Source organism: Tiliqua scincoides, chromosome 2, assembly GCF_035046505.1.
Source record: "Tiliqua scincoides isolate rTilSci1 chromosome 2, rTilSci1.hap2, whole genome shotgun sequence".
Taxonomy (NCBI): Eukaryota; Metazoa; Chordata; class Lepidosauria; order Squamata; family Scincidae; genus Tiliqua; species Tiliqua scincoides.
The window spans coordinates 185,789,059-185,813,142 of NC_089822.1; the positions used below are offsets into that span (position 1 = coordinate 185,789,059).

Genomic DNA, 24,084 nt, shown 5'->3' on the forward strand with positions numbered 1-24,084 from the left:
CTCTCAAGTAAGTGTGGTTAGGATTGCAGCCTCAAAGTGCTGGCAGCTGTTTTTTTTTTTGTTTGTTTGTTTCTAGTGTATTATTATAACACCTTCATCCCCATTTTGGGGGTTACCGAGGAGCTGTGGCTAATGGCCACAAGGATCAGGGGAGCCGCAGGCCGGAACCACCGCATTAATTCCTGTCCTTGTAAATAATAGTATAGTCATCATACTGCTTAATTGTTTTGGTTCAGTTATTTCTTTTATAAACTTATGTGCAAAGCTCACAAGAAGACTTAGGGTGCAATCCTAACCCCTTATGTCAGTGCTTTCCAGCCAATGGGACGTGTGCTGCATCCTGCAGTTGGGTGGCACTCACAGAGGCCTCCTCAAAGTAAGGGAATGTTTGTTCCCTTACCTCAGAGCTGCATTGCGCTTATTGCAGTGCCGGAAAGCACTGACATAAGGGGTTAGGATTGCGCCCTCAATGGGCTAAATATACCAATAAATGGGCTAAAGATGACAATTTGAATCTTCTTACAACCATGTTGGATGCAGGATGTATCCAATGTATTTATGCAGGATGCAGCAGTAGCCATTTTGACCTGCTGCATCAGTGTTGGGGGGGAGGGGAGAACAGAATTGAGCTCTTAGATCTATAAAAACTAGATGGCTACTTTTATGACATGATTTATAAAAAGAGCTGAAGAAAAAGAAAGCAATAAAACTCTGCTGTCATTCAAGTGTTACTTCCTAATAGACATCTCTGATTAATGTTATGAACACTTGGTTGGTGCTCTAAAATTGTCTTTTTAATGGATGATCTATTTTTCTGTGATGCACAGTTTGAGCAAAGATGTTTTTAAAAGATCTAAGGCTCTATTTTATCATTTTCTTCCCATATGCTAAAGAGATGCTTTTGCTTGAACACTTGATTTATGATGCTTAAATTCTATTTTGGAATCTTTGCAATTAATAAAGCAAGTGATATATTTGCAGTGGTTATGATGAATTGTGCTTACGGAATGTCTCCATCTCATATGCATGTATTACTGAAATGGCCAAGTTTATATATTTTATTCATTCAAGGATTTGCATCCCACCTTTCATATAAACTACAGCCTACATTGACTAACAATACCAAAAAATGAAGCACTATAGAATATAATGATAATAATAATAATAACAACTAGGTATTTATATACCGCCTTTCTGGTCATTGGATTACTCCTCTGACTTTATTCAAGGCGGTTTACATAGGCAGGCATTTCTAAATCCCTCGTGGAGATTTTTACAATCATAGAAGTTTCTCTCTTTCAAGAACCAACAACATTTCAGATGGACCTTCCTGGTCTGATCTCACTTCTGGCCTCCAGTTGCCTCCCAAGCAGGCTAACAAGCAGCTCCTTCATCTCTCACATGGAGGGCAGCCAAGACGCTTCTTTTCTCACACCAAAGAGCAGATGGAATAACTCAGCTCGGCTTGTCAGCTGCTTCAAGGTCTCACCATTCAGGGAGCTGTTGGTGTCCTCGAACTGGCGACCTTCCGATGTTATCTTCGGGCTAATGGAGGCTCTATCCCCTAGACCAGACCTCCTGCCCATAATGATAAAACTACACTTAAAACATCAGGCAAAGCAGCAAGTAGAACCAGATAAAACCAAATCGTAAATTACTTGGTACTGCTGAAGAGTGACCCTAAATTTATAGCTGCCTGCTGTGGTCAATTGCAGGACACAGGACACAAATGTACCTGTGGAGGGCCAGGAGGGGCCATTGCTTCCAGGCACCATCTGCCACCACTGCCATGCTGTGTGACCTGGGAGTGGAGGGAGGCCAGCAGGGAAGTGGCTGAGGTGTGGCTGCCGCTCAGCATGAGCGAGGTGGGCAGGTCTGAGGCAACAGCATTGCGCAGTCAGCCATTCAGGAAAGGCACTTCAGGAACCCCTGGAGACCAGGAGGACAAGGGAATCAGGTTGAGATACACTTTGGGGGGGGGGGGGTCTGCTGCCACTACTGCTTCTTCAAAAGTCTCTCTTTTTCACTCTCTAAATTTTGGGGCAGGATGCATCCAATGCATGTATGCAGGATTGGGTCTTAGATCTATAAAAACTAGATGGCTACTTTTATGACATGATTTACAAAAAGAGCTGAAGAAAAGGCACTCGGCCCAGCATCTAACAATTGCTGTGAGGTTTTCCAGACAAAGAGGCAAGGTTTTCCCTGAAAATACCATTTAATGCTGCAGGTGGAGAGCTATACTACTAAGTTATTTTTTTTTTCTTTTGGTTGTGCATCTGTTGGAAATGGGTGAGTCTTAATTCAATTAATTAAAATCAATTAATTAAATTTTGTCATATGGAGGCACCAAAATTTTCTGTGACCTTTGGCATCAGATGGCTTAGGTACGCCACTGACATGGGACAGACTACCACTGGAGAAAGTTACCTGCTTCAATCTAGGCAAGCTGAAATCTAGAGTGTATGGGTTCACTCAGGAGATGGGGAAAACCCTTCAAGAACCATTGCAAGAAATTCCTCCTATCTATTCACTAGTAGCAAATTTCCCTCCAAATGCGCCAGTGAAATTTTGCCCTGTCAGTGGTATAGCTAATGAGCGGGTAGTCCAGTCCCAAACTCAAAAAGATGCCCTGGAAATGTCACTCCTGGGCTTTTAAAAAAGTGAAAATGGAGAAAATCCACCTCCTCCCCCTCTAGCAGCTTTCACCTACTTGCTCTGCTGTGCCCCCCAGGCTCCCATATTAACACCTTTCCTGCTGTATCATAATAACACCTAACTGGCTCTTGGAACAATCAGTCTCATTGGTCAGTTTTAAGTTAAGAAAAGCCAGTTAATGCAGTTGTGTTTTTATTTTCTGGTTATTTGGCTATAACTTTTGACAAAATAGAGATATTTTGACGTGGTTTGTTTCATTGCATTCTGCATTAAATTCTGCATCGAATGGTATATAACATGATGGTATTATTAAAAAATACCAAGGTTTTCACAATTTTGGTTTGTTGCCCAGTACAATTGCCCAGGCAAAGCTTGTTGCCCAGTACAATTGCTACCCCATGCACTCCCTTAGCTATGCCACTGTGCCCAGTAATCCCAGCATTTTCAAGACATGGAAATGTCTCAATATCATTACCCAAGGGAAGTTAAATGATTTTCTGCTGTTCGACTTCAAAGCACTTGGCAAGACCAAATACTATTTGGGGCGGGTCCACATAACATGCTTACCAATAGGCAAGAGATACTGACACTGGTCTGTGGCTTACTGTGCCCAAGTGACTGCATTGCTCCTCCTGTTTGTGGCATATTTTTCATTTTGAAATCAACTATACTGACAACAGTTTTTCAAAATACATATTTGTAAGGAAAGAGAAGTAACATCTAGCCTAAAAGCAGCACTGTATAGTCTAGAAAAGCACAAGGGAACTTGCAAGGTGTTTCAGGTGACTAGATATCAGAGGCATATTCATAGGCAGCACCACCTGGGGTGATCACAACACAGTGTCACCTGATGTCACGTGACGCCATGAGTCATTTCTGGATCCAGAGGAGGGCGGTGGTGGCAGCTTCATAATGTGCCTGTGTCCCAGCCCCCCCCATTCTTTGTCAAGCAGCTTCCTTTTGGCTTCTGCCAAGCTGCTATGTGCCCCAGAGCACAGAACTGTGCTTGCAAGTTCGCAGCAGCTTGGTGTAAGCCAAGATTTGGCCTGGAGGCTGCTACTCAGTGGTGCCCCCTTCAAGTGGCACCCAGGGCAGGTGCCTTATCTGGCATACCTAGACCAGTGGTTCCCAAACTGTGAGCCATGGCTTCCTGGGGAGCTGTGGAAACCAGCCACAGGAGTCGTGGAATCCTTGCAAAAAACCCAGCACCTCACACAGTGCACAGAACTGTAGCCCTAATGGGAAGCCACAGCCGGTGGCCCAGAAGTTCAAGGGAGCCACCTGTTGGAAAAGTTTGGGAACCACTGCCCTAGATAAACCTCTGCTGAACAAGCACGGAGGGGTCATTCCACTTTATTGCTATAAATAAACAAATGGAGAACCCTTTGACAATGCAAAACATACTAGAATCACCTCAATTCTCCCCAAAAGCTATAACAATTGGTGTTGCAAGGCACATATAGATTGATTGATCGAGACCTTTATTGGCATAAAACAATTTCCAGGAGATAGAGACAATGGACAATATAAAATGCACACAGTAAAAACATGAACGTGATTAAAAAAACATCAAACATTATACTACTGTACTCAGGACACAAGATAAAGCATGTGGGGGGAATTAAGGGTTATCCCATTTTAACAAATTATTGGGAATGAGAAACTAAACTCTAGCACAGTGTAACTCCTGTAGCTTTATTAGCTATATTAACATGATGATGCACCTCATCAATTCATACATGTTTACTTTTCAAGTGAATAAAATCTCTTTTAAATGGGCAAGGCTACAGTTCTGGAGAAGCAGCAGGCAATGAGTTAATATCTTTTCTAACAGGGTGAAGGATTTTGCTGGCCGGGCATGAGATGAACTCAACAAAATTCAAGTCTACTGCAGTCAACAGGAAAGTAGAAAGGAAAATAGAATTTAACAAACAAAGCATAAGAAATCCACAGTAGAAAATCATTACTTGGGCAATTGTTCACTTTGTTAAGATCCCTAGGCTGTATGAATATCTATTGGGGCTCACTGCTGTATTTGTGGTTTCTCTTTAGTGCCATGTCTACTCTAATTAGGTACAAAGTGGTGGTCCAGCTTGGAGAAATTTGCCATTGTGTGGGGTTTCTGAGAAATACATATGTCATAGATACATAGTCTGGCACAAGCACAGTCTGGTTATAGTTGGTACAGTTGTCTAAAATTGAATCAGTACTAAAGGAAGTCCAGGGAATGCCAACAGGAGTAGTTTACAGAAATAGTTCCGTGACCATCAGGTTTTGTCTTCTGTTTAGGAAGGTGCCTATGGTTGGTAAATGTTGTTGTGGGCTCTTGCAAAGCAGATCTTTCCTCTAGGTCAGACTCTGGAATAGTCGCACAACCACCTAGTAGAGCTGCACTTTGTTGAGCATCAACGTCCATACTTAGAGACATATGACCACCTTTGGCCAATCGATCATAGAGCAAGATTATATGTTTCTTCAGCCTATTAGTATCCTTGGGGATACTCAACTGATTGGTAAGAGTCAGAGCATGTTCTTTTGAACTCTTAGACAAACATGTTTTCAGCAAGTGAGAGACAGAAGCATCCACATTTTCTTCCCAACCCGGCTCTTGAGTAACTTGAATTAATGGCAAAAATGTGGCTTCCAGAATAGTAACTTGATCAGCATTCAGCTTCTGCCACAGGCTAATCAGGAGAATTACCAGCTGGGTGGCATTTTTTAACTTTGTGAACGCCTGGAACATATTGGCTTGGTTTTCCTCCACTGCATCTGCTGGAGCTATTATCTGTCTGTAAGTTCCTTCTAACAAGGTATCCAGATGTTGAAGAGGAACTAGAGTTTTATCTTTAAATTGTGCCAGCAGACGCTGTTCAATAGCTCTAAACTGTATGGCTCTTTCAGATAATAGTTACTCATATTTTGCAGCATTTGAGCACAACTCAAAATGATGATCAATTATCTCAAAATGTTCCTGTACAGGGACTGGGCCAGAAAAACTACATGTGAAGTCTTCGCCGTTTTGCTTTTTGAAGTGTTCTTTAAGCCAAAGAGTGAGCGCTTTCACAATTAGTCAAATATCTTCTAACAGGTCACTTTGAATTCTGTAACGCTGTGATGTTTTTGAAGTAAGTAACGTCCCCTTGACCCAGCTAATAACTGGAACCCTAAAGCATTTTGTTGATTTCCATCACTCTGATCAGCAAAGTCTGGAAAAATATAACAAGGCTGACTGGAGGCTTGTTGGTATCAATAGTTAATCTCAGTTTTTGATGGCTGGGCTAAAATGCATACTAACCAAAAGGGTAATCGAAATCTGCACTGGGAAAATTCTGGTATACCTGTTGGTGTGCTATATGAAACTAAAGCATTACCATCCAGATCCATTGATGTGCAGTTCCTCTTTAGAAAGGCAGAGAGTGCCACTGTCTTCGATATAGATGAATCTAATTCGAGGATAAACTTGTCATGAGTCAATGCTAATGAAGATTGTACATGCACTGATAATTTGGTCTTTAGTGCTGTGAGTTTACTCTCCTGCGTGATCTTTACTGTCACTGAAAGAACCACCTCTGCTCTTACTTCAGTGTCAGCAATTTAAGATACTGAATCAAAATCAGACAAAATTTCCACAAGAGCCAAATCTTCATTTATTTATTTATTTATTTATTTATTTTTTCAGGTTTAGGTAAAATGTCTTTGGTTTTTGTGGCTTCTTTGATTATTTTCTGAAGTTTATTCATTTCAGCATCATAGTCTTCATAATTTATATCTATAGCTTCAACTTTGGGAGCTTGAAATAAAAAAGGATCTGTACCAAGGTGAGAGCCTTGTAGGTGACCATCATCATTCAGTGTGACTATCGCACCTTTCAAATCTCTGCTTCTCCCAGCTGTTCATTCGTGTTATTTTCAGCATTTATCGTGGAAAGTTCAGGGTCATCCAAAGAAACAATCACATTGGACCTTAATGCTCTTCTGTTGGTTGTAACAGTTGGTTCCAACAGGGGTTGAGGCCCCTCCACAGAGGACAGTCCCTTATTCTTTAAGGTCTCCTTTCACAGATTGTAAGCAGAAGAACTAGAAGTAGGCAGGTGAACACTAGCAGCAGATGACTGTTTGATATCTTTGAGGGGAAAAACCAAAGATACCAGTCGTGTGATCAAAGTATCTTATTCTTCAAGAGGCAGGAAACCAAATGGACAGAAGTTTAGCATCCATCTCATCTTCTGTCATGCCAGGTTGGAAGACAATCTTATCAAGTTTGTCATTAGAAATTAGGGGGGGGGGTGACTTAACCAGAGAGGCAGGAGGGTTTGAGAGTTTTACATCAGCCAGCTCCGTTGGTGAGGATGGATCTAATGGTGCAGGTTGATCTAATAGACTCCATAGGGTTCCAGATTTCTCATTTGGAGTCCACCTTGGATTTTCAGTTGACTCTTTATGGCCCTCTTCTTTTCTCTTGAAATCCGGAAGAGCAAGCTTCTGCAATGAGGAATCATAAAAGTGTCGTTGCAGCCTGATCCCAAAGCCAATTAACTCAGGAGCCTGCACAAAAAGCAACCTTGGAACACTATTCGTGTGAAAGTAAAGGAGAAAATGCTCCTGGCTTCCCATGCTGGGCAGTCTTTCCAGCTTCTGGAGATCTATCACTGAAGGAGCATTCCTGAGAAGAAATGCAAGATGTTGTCTAGCCCTCCATTTGGTGGACCAATCAATGTGTTTCCCCCTAAAGGGGGAGATATTGATGGCTAGGCTCTTTGTATAATAAACAAGAAAGTCTTTTTCAGAAGCTGTCTGTAAGATATTACCATCTGGCTGCACATCGGGAGTAACCCTTCTATTTGTAGATCTGCTCTCCCTATCACACGCCAAAGGTTTCAACAAGTTGTCTGGCTCAATGTTTTTATCCTTCTCCTGTAGCAAGTTTGTAATACACTCAAGCTGAGTAGTTATTACCTGAAGTATCTCAGCCATGAGGAAAGTCTGGTGTATTAAAAAATCAATGTCCTTATTTTCCCTAAATTTATTAATGCCTGATAAGCAACTAGCCACCTGGGTAATGTTAGGGGAAGTTTCCCTTAAAGAGCCCAGCGTCTCTGTGAGAACAGCCTCCAGATGGTCAAAGCTGTTCTGCTTCTTTAACGGCGACTTTGCTGGTATAAAGAAATCTTCAAGCTTGGATTGTTTGCTTGCTGGAAATAACTTTTCTCCCTCCTCACCCTCCTGAAGGTAGGTCCTCTTCTGTCCCATGATACTTCTATCACTTTGCTTTCAGTTGGAATAACTTACAATTAATTATCTGTCACGTGCCACAGAGTCTTCAGACGAAGATTGTAGCCAGCCGCAAACTCTTATCACTGTTTTTTCCCATGTCAAGGTCATTCCGGTTTTTTCTGTTCCTCTGTGCTACTCTTATAAGACTACACCTGGCAGCAGATGAAAGAAGCTTCTTTTGCTCTTATTAAGGAGGAAAATAATATTTAAAAGGCCTCATTGCTCTCAGAGCTCCCCACAGAGCATCTGTATCAGCTGCCGCCGGAACCGGAAGCCCCACCGGCACATATAGTTCTAAAGGAATACTGTGATTCCCACTTGCTGGGAAAAAGGAACTTCGGGTATAAGGGCTCTGTAGTGCAGTGCCACTTGACCCTGTGTTGTTTTGCTTTTGGAGCAGAATGGAGATTTCTACAAGGTTTGGAAGACCGTCAAGTTACTTTTGTATTATACATGCAGACAGAAACTATCCCTCTTGGCCAAAAGAAACATACTGCATTGAGAAACTGCTCATGGCTTTAATAGAACTCATTATTTTTCAGAAGATCATGAGCCTATATTCTCTTTACCAGCATACTCAAGGTGTCAGATGGCAAATCATTTCTTTTTTTGGTCTGTCTCACTTTCTCCTGTCTGAAAATAAAGTCTGAGCATCACTTTCAGTGTAATGCTTCCATGAACACAAGTTCCCTTCAACCAAGCATTTTACTTGTGCAAAGGGCCCCTTCCATTTGGGCAAGGCTCCTTTGTGTGAACAAAACACTCATTTCATTCTTGGAGGGCGCTTTCCATTCAGGGATTGTGCTTCAATTCATGGAAATGACCTTGTGTTCTCAATGCGTTCCTTTCACAATTTACAGATAACCTCTTGGAAAAGAATATTGCTTAAATGATACCAGTACATTTTCAAGATTTCTTAGTTCAAAAATGAATGCTTTAAAATGATCCTAGCTTGCTTTTGTATCCAATAATCTTCCAAAATCCTCTACTATCCAGAGGCAATTAAACAAAAACAAAACAAGTCTAGCCTGCTGTCAGGTACTTTTTGTGTGCGTCAGACGTCTTTTCTGACAGTTTCCATGAGATATTAGCCTCTTAACAGGCATTTCTTATTTATTTGCCAATCTCCTTTCCCTTACATTTCCAGATGTTAATACTTTTCTGATAGAGCATGCATGCCTTCACCAACTGCAGAAATTCAGCAGGTGAAGCTTTCACTATTATATTTCCATGACAAGTTGAATTTCTGCCTGCCATGCAGTTGGTAAAGGCACATATGAATGTATTAATATCCATTTATCCAGCCATCTATGTAGGAGTCATGCCAGAAAAAGGGCCAAACAACATCGACATGCACATAAAATTCTGTAGACTTGGCTGTATCATGAAATGGAGCAGAAGGAGGGAGTTTCTTCTACCTGGAGAGTAGTGGTCTCCACTGATTTGGAAAGTGGGTACAGAAACTGACTGCAGGAGTTATTTGACTTGGTTTAGGGCTGCTACCTTACATGGGTGGGAGGCAAGATACTCACCATGGGAATCCTTGTGGCAAAAGCAATGTCTAGATCAGCCAGTAGCATAGCTACAGGGGGAGCACAGCACTAAGCTTTGCAGGGCACCTCAACGTGCCATGGAAGCTGCCTTGTTCCCCCACCATCGGAGCCATTCCCAGCAGCAAGAACAAAGCAGACGGGACACCTTCGCTTTGCTCTTACTGCTAGGAATGGCTCTGATGGTGAGCAGAAGGGGCATCTTACATGGCATGTTGAGGCACTCTGCAAAACTTAGTGCTGTGTCCCCCTGTAGCTATGCTACTGAGACCAGCACTCTGTTTTCAAGATGCTGTCTAAACCTAGTAGGACCTGCTGCATTTAAACAGTGATGTAAATGTGTGTGTGGGGAGGTGGTTTACATTCACTGCCCTATTCTACATTTATCCTTAATTTTTTTAGCCTCTGCTACACGCAGCTGATAAATACCAGCTCAAACCATGACATGAAAGGTCTTGTCAGCTTCCTAATCTGATGATGATCAAGTGTTACCATTGGCAGTAATTACCAGCAGCTGTCAAAAGACTGGTGTCAATCTCAGTAATGATTTGCTTTTTAGGCTATCAAAACGTACATGAAGTATCCTACAAAAAGGAAGAACAACAATGTTATCGGTTTTGTTGAATGGTGTATCATAGACAAAGCCTGGCCATTTGGTACTGATTTTTCCAAAAAAGTTACTTTTGCAGATCTTACAGATTACACCTTTTGGAAAAGTTTTTTTGTTCAGAGAAAAAGATATAATTATTTTATATCAAATTTAAGTGATCCTATATTCAAGTTCCATCTAATTTATATGTCTAAAAACAGAAGAAAATAATATATAAGAAGACTGCTTTTCAAACACCTACAAGTCATGAAGATTGTAAAACTAGGACCAGGGATATGTCTTCTCATTCTGCATAAAGCACAATGTACCTTGATGTCACTATATCACCACCATCATTAAAAAAAAATTCCACAGAAATATCATCCAACCTTATAACCATTTGTTATGGGTCATAGTGCTTACAAGACCTAAACTGTTCACAGTTTCCTGGGAGTAAGCTCCACTGAACATAATGGGACTTACTTCTAAGTCGACCTGCATATGACTGCACTGTGTATCTTTCAAAATTCGCATCTTATGAACTTATACACAAATAGTACAGCTAAGATGGTACCTTTCAAACTGTAGTAGGACACAGCAGAGAGCATACTTTTCAGTTTTCAAAGCCATAGTTAATAATAATAATAATAATAATAATAATAATAATAATACAGGTATTTATATACCGCCTTTCTTGGTCTTTATTCAAGACTTTATTCAAGGCAGTTTACATAGGCAGGCTTATTTAAATCCCCATAGGGATTTTTACAAATGAAAGAAGGTTCTTTCTTTCAAGAACCACAACATTCAGGTGTTTCTCTCTGATCTGGTTTCACATTCTGGCCTCCATCCTCCCACGCTCAGAGCAGATGGAATAGCTCGGCTTCAGCTTGTCAGCTGCTTCAAGGTCGCACGGTGCCGGTGGCCTCGAACTGGTGACCTTGTGGATGTTATCTTCAGGCAAATGGAGGCTCTACCCTCTAGACCAGACCTCCTGCCCAATGGAGTTAGTAATGGGCAACAAAATCCCATGTCAGAAGAACAGAATTTTTGAGAATTTAAAGGGCCCTTCTCATCAAGTTGAGACAGAAAAATTTGTGGATAATTAGGTTATACCTATAATCGCTTGCATGACTGTCTCTCTACAACAGTAAGACAAACAGTTTTTTTAAACTGTTATTTTAAAGGGATGCATTTTTCCCCTTCTCCAGGGATCAGCATATCTCATTTGCAGCGGCCATTCATGTTGAGTCAAATCTGTGTATAAAAAATCCGTGTATAACAAGGTGTATAACAATAATTCATTAATCACAAGAAAGCTATGCACTGTCTGTAGGGGCCTGCTCACAGGGAAGAAGGCGACATTTAAGTTCTTTTCCAGGACACGAGGCTAAAAAAGAGGACATGTTCTGGAAAAAGACAATGTCTGGTCACCCTGCCTGGGCCAAATGCCAGCTCTCAGTGCCCTGAGGGCACCAACTTTGATAGTGTGAGAAGTAGTAGTGTTGATGGGAAAGATGGAAAAATGAAAGTGTGTGGGCGAAGAGGGCCAAGGATTAGATTTTCCTTCCTTCACCCCACTTGTCTGGGTAGAAGAGCATAACAGGGAACTAGACTCAAGACCCACATACAGAATAAAGGCTCACCCTGCAGGAGAGAATTATGGTATATGATGTCTAGCTTTATGCGAGCTCCAGGTCTAAGTACTTCAACATATCCATGGTTAATTGAGTAGCCTGGTCTCCTACTCTCTGCAACCATCCAATTATAGCAGTGTTTCTCATCCAGTGGTATGGGTACCACCGATGGTACTTGAGGTAGTGTTCAGTGGTACTTGCAGGACCCCCTAGAATCCTGCCACCTAGCAGTGAGACACAACACAGATTATTATAGGAGAAGAATTCCTGTTGCTTGATGGGGAAGGAGCATGTCACAAAATTATGGTGTTTACAAAAATGAATGGCTTTTTTAAAATTCTGAAATGTAGCTTACTCATCACATACCAGAAATAAATAGCCTTCTAAGAATGCTTTCAGGATTTTAAAACAACAAGTACTGCAGTATCTAATGAGATGTGTCTTATTATGGCAAACTTGCAATGTCTATCATTTTGAAAATTACTTTCTCCATACTAATCAAAACAATTCTCATCTTAATTTTTACAATAGATTCATGAGTGACTCATGTTAAACAAAAATACCCCCCTGAACAATAAATATCTAAGTTAGTCATGGACTCCTAAATCATTTTCTTTGGCCCTTTTAAAGCCCAATCCTGAGCTTGGCGCTCTGGCTTTGTGCTGGAGCGCACTGTCGCAAACATGCCGTAAGGCACGTCTGTGAGGCTTACCACCGGGCCAGCGCCCGTGCTAGCCCAGCGCTGGCTGGCGCTGGGTTAGTGCCAAGCAGGCGCCCATCCTCCATTACTTGGAGGTCTCATAGACTGCCAAGCCACAGCACAGTGAGAGGGGGCGGAGAGGGGGTGGGGAGGAGGCATTCTGGGGAGGGGGGAAGCAGGTGGAGGATGGAGAGAGAGCAGGGAGGAGGTGTGATTGTGAGGCGAAGAAAGGGTGGGCAAGAAGCATGCTGGGGGGAGGGGGGAGGCGGGTCTGCTCCGCTGCACCAGATCCAAGGACTTTGTGTAGGGCTCGGCACCCTATCCAAACACCTCTACCTTACAGCTGACCTTTTGGTCAGCGGTAAAGTGAGTAGCCCCATTGTGGGGCTGCTTCCCTTACCTGAGAGAAGGGGATGAAAGTCTCCTTCTCCTGAGGCGCCGCCCATGGCATGCTGAGGCGCACAGGATACGGCGGGAGCTGTTCTTGGAGCCGCTGCAGCCGCACGCCCCAGGCAGCTCAGGACTGTGCAGTAAATCATTCATTTCTAAAGACAACCTGGAAATGCCTGCTTCATTAATATTACTTGTTCTTGGTTTTACGCATGCTCATCAGTTCTGTACAATAATTTGAAGAAAGAAAAAGTTCCAAATGCCTGACCAGGGATGCACAAAACCCCCACTCCACCCCTAGAAAAGTACTTGTCTTAAAGCCCAATCCTATTCAACTTTCCAGCACTAATGCAACTGTGCCAAAGGAGGGGGGAGGTCATGGAGGCCTCATTAAGGTAAGGGAACATTTGCTCCCTTGCCTCAGGGCTCCATTGCAACAGCATCATTGGGTCCACCTTTTTCCCAGCAATGATTCAGCTGTGCTAACTGGATGTCTGCTGATCCTGCAGTGGGAAGCAATCACAGAAGGATCTTCAAGGTATGGGAACAAATGTTCTCAGGGCTGCATTGCAACTGGAAAGTAGGAGAACTGGGCCTTTATAGAAATGTGTGAAACTTCTCTTGGAAATTTTCGTCTACTGGTGTCCCTTGGTATCTGCAGGGGTTATGTTTCCACCCTTCCTGCGGATACTAGAAACCACAGATAAGAGGGAACCCAATCTCCACATGATCCCTGAGTTCTCCACGCCCACTACGTCCTTTAGCTTCCTTACTCTGGTGCTAAGCAAGTATTGGATGTGTCTTCCTTTAACCAAATTCTACAAGCTAGCAGATTTATAGGAAGACAAGCAGGCAGGCAGCCTGAATGCTAGAGAAAAGAGAAGTCTCTAAACAAATGTTCAGGAAGCTTCCTGCATCCTGCTAATGTTTGTTTAATCTTTTCTAGCATTCAGGCTGCCTGCCTGCTTGTCTTCCTATAAGCTTGGTAGCTTATAGCCTTTGATAAAAAGACACATACTTCCCTGGTGCCAGGGCAAGGAAGTTAAGCAAAGGTAATGGGCGTGGGGGAGCACGGAGGACATGGATCAGCAGATACTGGATCAGTGGATATTGAAGAATGCTTGTATTGTTACTTGAAGGAACTCTGAAATTCACTTCATATTTCACATTTTCAAAATTTTGGTTCCAATCATAAAAAATACAATCTGAAAATATAATTAAAATCTCATAAAATATTTTTTTTTCTTCCTTGACCCTCTTCAGACATTCTCTAATCTGCATAGGAGAATATGAGCTAGCCCTGCTCTTCAATGACGTACACTCTTAGGCCGTCCCTCCACTTAGGCCTGGGATTTACTTCTGAGTAGCCATGTCTAGTCTTGCACTTTAATGAGCTTTAGGCAAGTCACCACCTCTCCCCAGCTGCCCTATCGGAAGAATACATACCTTACAGGATTGTTGTAAGTTCTACATTAAGATAACATATGTAAAGTGCTTTGAAAACACACACACATACACACACACAAATACTTTTTTAAATTGTTGCCTTCTGCAAATGATATAGATCTATTAGGACACACCACACGATTTATGAACATTTTTTATCCTAGGGCTATAACCATATTGAACAATGAACTTAAAAATCACGAGGAATGTGGTCACATAGCATTTTCAAATGTTTACTGGGTTTTATTACCTATTTATTACATCTCTGAGGGCGCAATCCTAACCAACGTTCCAGCATTGACACAGTTGTGCCAATGTGGTGTGCACTGCATCCTGCAGTGGGAGGTAGTCAAAGGGGGGGCCTCCTCAACGTAAGGGCATGTTTGTTATCTTACCTTGGGCCTGCATTGCGGCTAGGTGAGTGCTGGAATATTGGTTAGGATTGTGCCCTGAGAGAAATAGGAGTATTATTTTATTTTTTATTTTGAGATATTTAAATAAATAGATGTATATGTAGTATTGAATGTGGGATGGAACTAAATGTGTTGTATGATTGTTGTATAAATGTTTTGTGTCCATGGAGTGCACTGAAATTTCATTGTACCTTGTACAATAACAATAAAGCATCTTATCTTATTTATCTTATCTATATAAATGTTAGTAGTGTTATTTACAGGTTGGAATGACACCCTACACCAGTGGTTCCAAAACGGACTACAGTCAAGGCACCCTTCTTTCATGGCACTCCTTCTTCCAGCCAGAAGAACCAGAAGAGGCTGCCAGCGACATCCTGCAATGCCCCTGTGAGTTTGCTGTGGTGTCCTCAGGTGCCACAGTGTGGGAACCACTGCCCAACAATGTAAACAACAATACTGTTTGTTTTTTAAGCATTCAGTTATACCCAGAATACATGTAGATAACCTTTTTATGTCATCCTGTCCTCGAAGCTGTTTCATAACAGTTTGCCTGATGATGGGAAGGCCAGAGGCAGTTTAGTACATGACTAGAATTGCTACCAAAAGTCTGCCTAAAGCAAAATGCAAAGTAAATATGGAGATTTTTTTGCAGGCAAAACAGTCAAGCCATGAGTCAAAACAGTTTCAATAAGAGTAGAAGAATTTCTCAGTGGGATTTCACAGATCCTGCAAAATGACAATTCCAATAAATGTACAAACTCTCAGTAATATTAAAAACAGAACCAACAATTAAAATTTACACAAAGCGATAGCAAAAATGTCAGGTTTAAATTTTCAAAAATCTAAGCTGAGGACATAAAAAACATACAAAACTGGAGGTAACAGAAAGGAAGGCCAAGTTAAATAAATCTTTACTGCTCTTCTGAAGGCTGATAGCAATTGGGTCACTCAACCACTTGGGAGAGGGAGTTCCACAGCCTTAGTGCCACTACTGAGAAAGCCCTGTTTTGCATCCCCACCCACTACACATTTGTGGGTGATGGGACATAGAGCAGGTTTTCTGATTAAGAAGACAGTGAGAGGGAAGCTTGGTGCGACAGAAACAGTCCTTTGAGTATCCAGGTTCCAAGCTATGCATGGCTTTAATGGTCATATCCTGTGGCAGCACCTTTTCCTGCACACCCCCTCACGGGCACTCAGAGTGGTTGCAAGTCACTCTGAGCAGCTGACCACGTTTTCTGTTGAAAAAAATGTTCGGCCGTTTACAGCAGATCATAACCGCTCTGAGCACAGTTACCCAGAAATAATTGCGGTGATGTCATAATGTCACCATAATTACTTCTGGGGCTGGCACTGGTGATGTGGCATAGCTGGCTCCAATTGCCAGAAAGGCCAGCGACACCACTGCTCATGTACAAGTATTACTGTAGTCCTGTAGTGATGTTACTAGGGCATACTGTGGCCAGATCCATCCTCTTAAGGAAAGGTCACAGCTGATGCAACAGTAGAACTGGGGGAAATATGGTCCAGGCTACAACTGGAGCTTCCAGAATCTTTGCTGGATTTAGGCACACATCTAACATAAGAACAGCCCCACTGGATCAGGCCATAGGCCCATCTAGGCCATCAAATGCCCCAGGGAACACTCCAGATAACAAGAGACCTGCATCCTGGTGCCCTTCCTTGCATCTGACATAGCCCATTTCTAAAATCAGGAGGTTGCACATACACATCATGGCTTGTAACCCGTAATGGATTTTTCCTCCAGAAACGTGTCCAATCCCCTTTTAAAGGCATCCAGGCCAGATGCCGTCACCACATCCTGTGGCAAGGAGTTCCACAGGCCAACCACACGCTGAGTAAAGAAATAACGTGCTGAGTAAAGAAATCTAAGCTGTAAATCAGTTCCTTCAAGAGCAGTGCAACCCTATCCAGAACAAGCTGTAAACACATTCTTGAACTGGTTCTGCTACTGACCAACAGCACCTCTGTTTTGGTCAGATTTTTCTAGTGATTCCTTACCATTACCATTCTGGATCTCTAATTAACTAAAGAACATGATTAATACTACAAGTGCAATAGATGTTACAAAGTGGGTACTACTACATACCACCGTTGATTCATATTCTTGCATTTGAATAATACGCAAGACAGTATGAAAGACAGATCTTTTCAGTTGCTTTAATTCTATCCATTTGCATTGAGGATTATTAACACCCGACCTTGACTTATTTCATGACTGATATTACATTTCAGAGATCAGCATAAGTATCTTTCTTTCACATATTCTGGGCCTTCTGGCCTTCTTTCACATATTCTGGCATCCACCCAAGGGTTATTAAGGAATTGAAGAATGAAGTTGCAGATCTCTTGACTAAGGTATGCAACTTGTCCCTCAAAACGGCCACGGTACCAGAAGATTGGAGGATAGCAAATGTCACGCCTATTTTTAAAAAGGGAAAGAGGGGGGACCCGGGAAACTATAGGCCGGTCAGCCTAACATCCATACCGGGTAAGATGGTGGAATGCCTCATCAAAGATAGGATCTCAAAACACATAGACGAACAGGCCTTGCTGAGGGAGAGTCAGCATGGCTTCTGTAAGAGTAAGTCTTGCCTCACAAACCTTATAGAATTCTTTGAAAAGGTCAACAGGCATGTGGATGCGGGAGAACCCGTGGACATTATATATCTGGACTTTCAGAAGGCGTTTGACACAGTCCCTCACCAAAGGCTACTGAAAAAACTCCACAGTCAGGGAATTAGAGGACAGGTCCTCTCGTGGATTGAGAACTGGTTGGAGGCCAGGAAGCAGAGAGTGGGTGTCAATGGGCAATTTTCACAATGGAGAGAGGTGAAAAGCGGTGTGCCCCAAGGATCTGTCCTGGGACCGGTGCTTTTCAACCTCTTCATAAATGACCTGGAGACAGGGTTGAACAGTGAAGTGGCTAAGTTTGCAGACGACACCAAACTTTTCCAAGTGGTGAAGACCAGAAGTGATTGTGAGGAGCTCCAGAAGGATCTCTCCAGACTGGCAGAATGGGCAGCAAAATGGCAGATGCGCTTCAATGTCAGTAAGTGTAAAGTCATGCACATTGGGGCAAAAAATCAAAACTTTAGATATAGGCTGATGGGTTCTGAGCTGTCTGTGACAGATCAGGAGAGAGATCTTGGGGTGGTGGTGGACAGGTCGATGAAAGTGTTGACCCAATGTGCGGCGGCAGTGAAGAAGGCCAATTCTATGCTTGGGATCATTAGGAAGGGTATTGAGAACAAAACGGTTAGTATTATAATGCCGTTGTACAAATCGATGGTAAGGCCACACCTGGAGTATTGTGTCCAGTTCTGGTCGCCACATCTCAAAAAAGACATAGTGGAAATGGAAAAGGTGCAAAAGAGAGCGACTAAGATGATTACGGGGCTGGGGCACCTTCCTTATGAGGAAAGGCTACGGCGTTTGGGCCTCTTCAGCCTAGAAAAGAGACGCTTGAGGGGGAACATGATTGAGACATACAAAATTATGCAGGGGATGGACAGAGTGGATAGGGAGATGCTCTTTACACTCTCACATAATACCAGAACCAGGGGACATCCACTAAAATTGAGTGTTGGGCGGGTTAGGACAGACAAAAGAAAATATTTCTTTACTCAGCGCGTGGTCGGTCTGTGGAACTCCTTGCCACAGGATGTGGTGCTGGCGTCTAGCCTAGACGCCTTTAAAAGGGGATTGGACGAGTTTCTGGAGGAAAAATCCATTATGGTGTACAAGCCATGATGTGTATGCACAACCTCCTGATTTTAGGAATGGGTTAAGTCAGAATGCCAGATGTAGGGGAGGGCACCAGGATGAGGTCTCTTGTTATGTGGTGTGCTCCCTGGGGCATTTGGTAGGCCGCTGTGAGATACAGGAAGCTGGACTAGATGGGCCTATGGCCTGATCCAGTGGGGCTGTTCTTATGTTCTTATGTTCTTATGGGCCAGCTTCATTTAGTTGACATGTATTTAACACTCAAATACTGTATTCAATACAACAGAATTTACTTCAGTGACACCTTTATATTAAATTTGTAGATGGAAATGATTAAATACATATTTATGTGACTTGTATGGAATCAGTGTCAGCTAAAATTTGGGCATACAATGAAAAGATAAAAATCTGAGCAAATGAGAGCAAAACTCCTGTTTTGGTTTGTTGACCCTGCCTTGACTCTTTTTCCTTTGGTTGTACATATCATAGATGTGTGAAAGCATTGACATTGTTGTAGAATTAACTGTAAGCAGAGTCTGCACTGAAACTCCATATACTACGAAGTTGAAAATCAGAATAATTTTCACATACATATTTTAGACACAAGTAAAGTACGCCCTAGTTGATGTGCTTTATATCATGTTTGCAACAGTCTGTGCTGGTGGAGTGGTCGCTCTGCTGGCACAGAGGCACCATGGGATTGTGCCATTACTTTATGTGATGGGGTCACTTGCCAGGCTTCCAGGACCCAACTCTTGCCCCTAGGTTTAAAAAAGTGTGTCGTATAACTCACTCAACACATCTTTACAACTGTGCACTGCAAGGAACTTTCAACAAAGGTCTCCCAGTCCAAGTCTAGCACTCTATATCAGGGGTGTCCCTGTATCCATGGGGATTCCGTTCTGGAACCCCCTGCAGATGCCTGAAACTGTGGATACAGTGGTTACTCCCTGCCCTCTGGAGGCTCTTCTGAGCCCAGCAGAGGCTGTGCGATGTCTCTGCGGGTGTCAGAATGGCCATTTAGGCTGAAAAAACACTACTGTTTTTTCCATAAAACCAGAAGTGACATTTTTATGCCTTTAATAGGCATTATGAGACCTGGGGAAGCCAGTGAGGGCAGGGCCTCTGAGGGGCTCAGAAGAACCTCCGGAGGGTGTGTGGGGCCTCCCAACCATGGAACCACAGATATATGAAACTGCAGATATGTGATCCGCGGATAATGGAGTCCCCCTGTACACCACACTGGCTCTCTGATGCACTGCTTTTCCTTTCTTAACTGTGTCAGGCTTTGTTCATGCATACCTTACAATTCGCTCCAGACCTACTGCATTTGTCACAGGAAATGATACACGCCGGAGATAATAGTAAACAAATTGTATGCTTCAATTTGTCAACTCCTGGGAAATTGGTAGTGAAGGAAAACTATTGATTTTTCATCAAAAGTATGGGGAGATGAGCTATAAAAAATATTTGCCTCCCTGCATTAAATTCCCTGATGCACCTTATGCAAACCCCCAAAGTCATTTGCTTCCTTGAGGATGTTCTTAAAGCAAATCTTGAGAAAGCAAATATTTTCTGTTTCAAATCCAGTGTCAGCAGTGCTGTGTGATAAAAACAGCATTTGGGGACTAATGACTGGATACAGTGTGTGGCAGGTTGTCTTGTGAAATGAATAATATATGATAGACTTGGAGATATGAGCATTAGCTATTTGTTTAAGGAATTTATACCCTGCATTTCCACCTCACTTAAGGGACCTTAAGGCAGTTACCTATGGCTACCTATTCACTACCTGTAGCTACCTAAGTTTGGGAAAATTGCAAGCATAATCTCTCCAGATTCTCAAGTTTGTTATGGATGATTCCAATTCTTTGCTCAGTTTTATTGTCTCTTACTCAGGAAGAAATGTCTAATGGCCCAAACCTATATGGGCCAGCTGGCAGAGGAACCCACGTTCCACTGCTGGAGACTGCTGCAAAAGTGCTGTTAAGTGCAGGAAGTCTGGATCCTTCCTGCATGTGTCACTGGTTCTTCCACTGCCTGCAGGAGCAGGTAAGCCAGCAGGAGAGGAAGGAGGGGTGGGGAGGGATGTAACTGGGCAGGGATAGGGCATAAGGGCTGCAGGAGGGATACATTCAACGGTGATGGCACGTGCCAGATCCTATCGCCATTTCTGTAGCCTCCATGGCCCCTTTCGCTCCTTGGACTTGCACGCTAAATTGCCAGCATGGGTTCGAGGAAACCCATTCCAGAGCAGGTGGCCTTTGGAGGATTTAGGAGATTTAAATCCCATTTCCTGATCCACTCCCCCCCCCCACTGGATAAAGTATGCCTGTTTTTTGGCAGGGCTGCACCAGCAAGGGAGAGGAAAGACAGGATTGGGCTGTAATTAATTCAACCAGTATTATGCAATTATTCATTACAATACTTCAGAACTATTTCATTGCTGAAGACTCGAAGTAGAAGAATGAAAAACTTGAAAATAATCCATTATTAAGGAAACACTGGGTCCCTTCGGGGAGAAAGGTGAGGTATAAATGAAGTAAATAGATAAAAACATTTCACTTCCTTCCACGTGATGGCCTTGTAAGGAAGGGAGTGGAACTTTCCTGTTCCTAGAGGGCCCCTGGGAAGGAGGAAAGAGAAGCACTGCACACTGATGTTCATAACTATCTGATTCAGAATATGCTTCCAATTCTGCATATGAAATCTGTGTTCCTTAAGGTCATTGTGATTTTTTTTTTTTGAGCCTTAAAAAGATTTCTCCCTGGCAAGGGTGGCATTAGGGTCAGGTCAGGCCCAGTGCCAAAGGCCCATGAACAACAGAAGGCCCACCTAGCCAGGTGCACTAGTACTGAGGACCCATGAACATCAGAAGGCCCACCTAGACAGGTGCACTAGTGCCAAGGGCCCATGAACATCCGATGGCCCACCTAGACAGGTACACCAGATCCCTTAGTAATACAAATTTAAAAAAGTGAAACAAAGCAAATTTCAGGGTTCTTCCCAATATGAAACACTGCAAATGTTCAAGAGAGACCAAAGAAGTTTCTATAGAAGAAGTGAAATTCCTTGGGCAAGGTCAGCACATCCTTAGCTACCATTCTGTGTTGCAGCTCAACATCCTCCTTGACATGCTGCAAGTCATTAAGCTTCCAGAAACCTTTTAGCAGAATAAGATACTGAGTGCTGATCGTCATCCCTGCTGGCAGTGCACTGGCAGGCTTTTGACCACTTAATTCAAAACAAGCATATCTATTTCATTCTGTCTCATGTGTGCTATTATCAAGAGAAGGGTTACTAGTAGAGCTCTCAACAATGGTTCTTTTATTTTAAAATTCTAAATTTTCTGAGTAAATTGAACTGGCTTCTTTTTAAGTGCATCCCATGTGTCAACAGTGTTCATTACTACCTAATATTATTTCTCATATAAGACGGTCTTAAGTGTTTGGGAGTGGGAAAAAAAAATAGATTTAATTACATGTGTAATTAGGATAACATTTTCATAACAGCTACGTGACAATATTGTTAAAATCTTAGGAGATGAGAGAAATGACTATGGGCCTGTTCTGACCCAACTTTCCAGCACTGATGCAACTGCAGTGCAGCCCTGAGGTCAGGGAACAAACATTCCCTTACTTTCAAGAGGCCACCATGACTGTCCCCCCACCGAAGGATGTGGTGCGTGCCCTGTTGGCACAGCTGCATTAGCGCTGGAAAGTTGGATAGGATTGGGTTCTATGTCGCTTATAGTTTTCTTCTTAAATGAGCACAATAAAGTGATTGATTTTTTTGTTGTTGCCAAGATATTGTACAAAAGAAGCAAGTGAACATATACAAATATGGATATTTGAGTGTCCTGACTTCAGTTGCATGTAATGGGAGAGGACAAATCCTTCAAGTGCAGAGGCTTCTGAAGTGTGTGCTGCAGCACCCGGGGTATTTTGGCACACTCACAGGGGTGTTGTGATGCACTCACAGGAATGCTGCATGGCACCTCACACTCTTCTACCCAGCTTGCCAGGTTGACATCGTGCAAAATCTCACTAATAGTGTGAGACGCCACACGTTGTCAGCCCAGTGAGCTGGAAAAGGAGGCCACACAGCACAGCATGGCACCCCTGTTTGTGCAAAGGGTGTCACGGCCCCCGTGAGTTTGGAAAGCACTGCTCAAGGGTGCTTGAAATTTAGAAACAAACACAAGGGAGACCAGTGGGAGGGGAGGGGGTGATGCCTGGGTAAACTGGGCAAGAATATGTGATCATTTCAAGGATATGTGCTTAGTCTTAGTTGTAGCATAGCAGTGTTTCTCAAAGTGTGCTCCCACGAACACTGGGACTCCTGGAGACCTTTTCAAGGGCTCCAAAAACACACCTTAAGTAACCGTCACCTGCTTGACCCCATGCCGCTCTGTGCATTTGCCAGCACTCTGGAGTTCTCCCAGACTTTGTGCATGCACTGGTGGGGCTCCCTGAAACTCCTTTTAAGAGTGTAAAAGGTTATGGAGACTGCTGCAGTATGGGATCGGGACTAGGGGGCTGTGCAGATGATTCACATAAAGCATGGGTTTTAAGAATGGGTTTGAAACCATCATGTTTCAGTGGTTTCAATGGAGGGAGGAACCATGATGTAGTTGATCTGGGAGGGAGTTCCAAGCATAAGGAGCAGCAAGAAATAAAGAGTAGAGTGGTTTGAGAGAGCTTGAGGCCCACAGATGGCTAGTGGTGGTACAGCTGAAAGCACAAAGGTCAGAACAGGAACATAATGGGATATGAGAGCAGAAAGATATAGAGGGACAAGGCCACAGAAGGCTTTGAAGGTAAGGATGAGTTGCTTGTCCTTTTATCAGTTTCTATTTAATTTAAATCACATGCCTGTCTTCAGACAGAGTGGGTATCAAGGAGCTGGGTCACAGCAATATCAGATTACTTTGTAGTGAAGGGTTTTCTGCCACAATCTGGTTCTTATTTTGGTTCTTATTTCTGGATCACTGTTAGCTTTTAGAAGAGCAGTAGCTTAATTGAAATACGATATGTGGATTTCACCCCCCCTCCCCCGAGTGCCTGAAAACTCTCTAAGCTTGCACGCGGTTTTGACTGTGCCAGAAGCAGGGAGGATTTCCTTGAAGTTAAAAGGTACAATTAATCTCCTGTTGCACTTCCAATTAACTAAATTGCTAACCTTATTGTGAAAAGTAGAAATGCAATTGAGTTGCTGCTTGAGGCACGCTAAAAGGGGGGGGGAATGAAGTAATTTAATTAACTGACTTCAAGTATATTAAGAAGCATAGTGCCTTTCCCCCCTTCTTTCTTTTCCCTCAGTACCTTTAAATAGATCATTGAATAATGTGGATTTTTGTATTCACAAGAGACACAAAGCACTGTGTTCAATTTTCAAATTGTCAAAAAAAACACAACACAAAAAAAATCCTAGTCCCACTACAGCATACAGTTTTATAAGAGTTAATGCAAGAATTGCTAGCCTTTCTGATTGAGAAGAGTTCCAGTGCAATGTACCAGACCGGTCCTTATGTTACCTTAACAATATGGCTGGGACTTCTGCCAATCCAATGACATATGCAATGGGGATGCAACATAATTGCCTAGTAACTTCCCATGCCAATGGTACTCCAGCCCTGGATGACAACTTATCTTTGTCAAGGCAGAAGAAAAATGTTC

At 42.8% G+C, this 24,084-nt stretch overlaps 1 protein-coding gene and 1 pseudogene across 5 annotated transcripts in view; both read right to left on the reverse strand.

Moving 5' to 3' along the window:
* Positions 1-24,084, reverse strand: part of FSTL4 (follistatin like 4) — a 491,509-nt gene that overhangs the window by 42,127 nt on the left and 425,298 nt on the right. The window lies entirely within an intron of this gene.
* LOC136641117 (protein PTHB1 pseudogene) lies at positions 4,868-7,907 on the reverse strand (annotated as a pseudogene).